At 33.0% G+C, this 4,822-nt stretch overlaps 1 long non-coding RNA gene across 1 annotated transcript; it reads left to right on the forward strand.

The window, feature by feature from the left end:
• Positions 1–2,373: 2,373 nt before the first annotated feature.
• On the forward strand, positions 2,374–3,565 carry LOC113293853. The gene is made up of 2 exons (XR_003332616.1): positions 2,374–2,611; positions 3,128–3,565. It is a non-coding gene; the product is annotated as an uncharacterized LOC113293853 (long non-coding RNA).
• The last annotated feature ends 1,257 nt before the right edge of the window (positions 3,566–4,822 follow it).

Consider the following 4,822-nt stretch of genomic DNA (forward strand, 5'->3'; position numbering starts at 1 on the left):
AAACGTACAAATTTTTAAAAATGTAATTCTCGATAAGTTTAGGATTGCAATTATCACCACTACACTGTGAAAACACGGAATTTCATAGTTAATTGGACGTGGTAAACAAAAAGTCAAAAAAAAAATTACTTTAGTGATTGTTATCTTTTTAATAACTATTTGCTTTTAAAGAACAAAAAACAATTTTTTTTCTTCTTTATTTAAGTATATAAAAGGTTAATTTTGTAATCAAATTAGTTTATAACTAACTATGTGTGATGTTACCCACGTACAAAATTTAAATGATGGTTTTTTATTTCGAAAAACATATATTTGGACGATTAAGAATTTCGTCGTAAATGTTTCGTATTCCAAAATCTTATTATCTGAAACTGAAATTAATCATTCAACTGACACTATACATCTCAGGCTATATGTTTTAGTTTAATGTTAGGACCTGATAGGGTTTGATTTAGTGTCTAAATTTCTATTATCCTTTCCAAAAAATTCACCATGACAACAACCAACACCATCACCATCAAGTGTTTGGGTTTTTATACTGAAGGAAAATTTTAGATTTCGGAGGAGTAAATAATATATATTCCCTCCATTTCAAAATAATAGGCTAGTTTCATGTGTGAATCACATATGAAACCAGCCTATTATTTTGAAACAGAGAGAGCAGCAAACTAGTAGGTCATATTAATTTGGTCATTTTTTATCTCCCAATAATCCATCCCTTATCGATTAACCACATCCACTTTATTAATTTTTTCCCCCTAGATATAAGTTCCCTGAAAAAGCATAGGGAAAGGGGGCCCATGTGGAAATCCAGTTGTTGAGCATGAAAACTAACTTGACGGCTACCATGCGTTAGGTTAAGCTATTTGGATATCGCCAATTAGGATAATATAATTAATAAGGATAACCTAATGCTAAAGGAAGATTAAATTACCTTTTAAATTCGAAATTGTTTTTTTTTATCGATCAAAGAGAATAGATTAAAAAGACACATAAGTTGTCTGCAGGAGGTTACGATCAAAAAAGCGTGAAAGCCTAAAGAAAAAACAACATAACAAAACTGAAGCTAAAGCGGCAAATTTCCAAGTACACAAAGAGAATCAACCTAAGAATACAAAACTTCAAGTACCTGAACATCAAAACGTAACTTGCTAATAAAAATGAAGATTAATAACTATTATCAACTAGTAGACTCATCAACATCCTCAATAACTAAATCATCATGATTTTTCGCGAAATCACTAAATATTCCTTCGCGATCATTCTTTAAAGGGGGAAAGTCTAATCCCCATAAAGAACCATACTCGATAAGTTTATTTGGTGAGACCTTGTTAGGAACTTAGATTTTGAGCAATTTTTCTTTTTTGTACTTAGAGTACCATTTGGGAAAATACCAGTTGCTTGATATTTTAAATTCAATATCTTACCAGATCTTAAAATTGGCTCGAAGAAAAAAGGCATTGTAATGCTTATGTTGGATCTTCGAACACTGACTAAGAAGTGGCTACCTCTTTTTGTTCTTCTTTTTTTTTCCTGTCAATCCAAGAAATTTATCTTGGATTTCAAAGCTAAGGGAAATTGAAGGTCGGTAGATGAGGTGCTTGCATTGTCCACAACACGATCTTTTCTTTGTTCTCGTGAGTTTCCTTAACTGAAAGGGTTTCTTGTTTCTCCTCGATCTTTTTTTTTCTTCTTGATAGTGTCATCTGCAACAACAACAACATCTTCATTGTCTTTAGCCACTTATTTTAGCTTTGCTCTATACTCATGAACCAAATGTCCCATTTCTTTTAGCATCCTCATTGTCAAAATTACTTATTACTTTTTCCTTTGAAAGACAATTCATCCAAATCTTGTTAAAGGAAAACAGTCCAACCTTACCTTCGTCTGGGTTGGGGAAAGAAAAAATCAACTTAGTCGGGTAAGGTATGTAAAATAAAAGCTTTTTGAATATTTATGGTTCAATAGACTTTTCATTTTTTATTTTTGTTTCTCTTGGTGGGAAAAAAAAGTCAATTTGATTATATATATATTTTTTCACGATTTTGCAACGGATGAGTAGGAAAATCTCAAGTCTGATTTGTGCATACTCGTTGACATTTAAATCCCCACAACCGATTTAATTTTGGAGATTATGTAATGAGAATCGAGATTCTAAACATGGATGGTAATGGATCATTCATTAACTAATAACCCATCAAATTAACATGTTAAATTTCTTTAAAAGGAGTATGCGCAAAAATGAACTTAAATTCAGCGTAAGTTATCAAAAATATTTTCAAATTAGTCAGAATTGTTTCTTTTATGAAAATATGTTGGGTAAAGATAACCTTCCTAGTTTGAGGGATAGGCGTTTTATGTGAGGCCTATCAATTTCCTCTTCCAACTTTTGGAAATGGCTATGGGGTACCAAATTTGACAAAAACACTAATCTAGCCTCAAATTAAACCTAAAACTAACCCATATAAATACAAACCAGTTACAATTTTCAGTAAAAACCTAAAACAAAGAACGCTTTCAAATCTCATCTAATCTTTCCAAATTCCGTAAACCTTAATCAATTTGTTTTTTGATCTTCACGTCCAACGATCTCCAATCCAGCCAAGAAAAGGTAAATCTCCACCAACTCGTTCTATTATTAGCATTTATTCATTGATTTACATGTTTAAAACCTCAATTTTGAAAATCAAAATGTTTGATTTACCCAGAATCGGTTTATGTAGATCTATAGTATTAACTGATTCAGGATTTTGTTCTTCATTCCATGAAGAGCATGCATAGGAATCGGTTTATAGGATGATTAGCATTGACCGATTTTGGGTAGAAATCAAAATATGTAAAGACATCACCATAATTGTTTTGTAAGTCCATGAACATAACCCGATTTTGGGTACTATTTTTTTCTTTTTTGCACTTTGCGCTCCTACAATCGGTTTTTATGTACGTGGTTAATGTACCAATTATGGACATTTTCTGCTCAGATTCCATATCACAATCTATTTTTATATATATGTCATATAAATCAATTCTTGGTGTTTCATTTTCCTGTGTGTTTTTCTTGTTAGAATCAGATTACATATGTTGTCTTATGGAACGATTATTGAACTTGATAAAAAAAATTTTGTAGATATGGACTTCGGTCACTTAGCCTTTTATTCTTGAGAGCTCCAACAGGAGGATGTTGACTGGACACCGGAGACTATGGTACCTAAAAGCATGTACAAGTTCGCTATGGCGGGGAGACCCATTTGGAGTAGGAACTTGATGACAAGCTCGCATTGGAAGAGCTCATTGAGCTCATCAGGTTTGCCAGGAGAATAAGGGATGCAATTGCATCTCGGAGATCCTACGACAAACATATGAATAGTCTGTTTGCAGAAACGGCTAAAGCAGAAGCTTCCAATGCAGGTGTTGATGCTGGTATTCCATGATGCTGATGCTCTCTTTTAGATATTATAAGTTTATTTTTTAAGTTCTTAAGATTTTTGGTGGTTTAATTTTTAATTTTTTAACACTTTTTTGGATGATTATGGTTTGAGTTAAAATGCACTTAAAGTTTTAATTATAACCATGTGTATAATGGGTTTATGGTAAAACAAGTTTATGCATGCTTCAAACATTGTTTTGAAAATACAGACAAACAATCGGGCTATATGAATGCACCTATAAACTGATTTTTGAGGCTTCATCAAGGATTGTTTTATGTAGTTATCTTTATAATCCGATTCTTCATGCCACAAAAATGTTAGGTTTCTGTATCCTTTTCTAGTCATAATCGGATTACATGTGCAAATACATAAACTGATTACTGTCAATAGAAATTTTAATTTAATTTTTGTTGACTTTCCAAACACAATTGGTTTATGTTTCCAAACATAAAGACCGATTATAATGGGCATGAAAAAATAATCGGTTTTTATGGACATTCGAGAAGTTCGATTGTGCTAAATTATTTCATTTTTTCGAAAAAAAACAAATAGTCACTGAGGTCGTTCTCTATATAAAGGGACCTCATCCCCAGATCCAATTTGCCTCAAATTTTCTCATTCTACTCGCTCCTACTACATATACTATACTACTATTCATTTCATACCTCCACATACAAGCATGGCATCGTTTGACTCCACTGAAGATTTGACAATCATCAAAGCATGGCACGGCGAAAGTCGATTTGTAGATCACTCCCCCGTAAGGGTAGAATCCGAAACCTTTTCGGCGAAGATATATGACAAATATAGGCAAGATTATGGGAACCCGAAGGGAAGGAGTCTTCAACAAATCCATGACACGAACCAAGTCATCCAAAATGCGATAGTCGCTTTTATAGCTATCCGTCAACGGATTTTGAACGTTAGCTACTTTAGCTTCTCCGTTCAACAATTTGTAAGTATTTTTATGGTTTATTCTACATAATCTACTTTTATCAATTTGAAACTAACAAAGTAAGTTTGTGTTGTAGTTTTGTAGCATGAAGCCGTGAAAGCGCACTACTTGGAGGAAAAGGGAGAAGCATTCACATTTGACGAAAGGTATCCAAAATTCCGGAGTATGCCCGTACTTTATGGTGGGTGAATCATACTCAGATTCCTCGGATGAAGATTGATAGTATTAGAAGGTTTTGTGTAGATTTTGGTGGTAGATCTCTATGTTAACCCTCACGAGACTATAATTCTTCCACTAGGGTCGCCTAGGGGTTCAAAGGCTTGATTCATGTGTTAAGTGCATGCGTGATTCCTGCGAAAAGGAGTAGATTTAAAATGAATGAAAGTATAAATGATTTTTTTTTTCTTACGAAAATGAAACAATCGGTTTATATATGACG

Source organism: Papaver somniferum, chromosome 7 (assembly GCF_003573695.1).
Source record: "Papaver somniferum cultivar HN1 chromosome 7, ASM357369v1, whole genome shotgun sequence".
Taxonomy (NCBI): domain Eukaryota; kingdom Viridiplantae; phylum Streptophyta; class Magnoliopsida; order Ranunculales; family Papaveraceae; genus Papaver; species Papaver somniferum.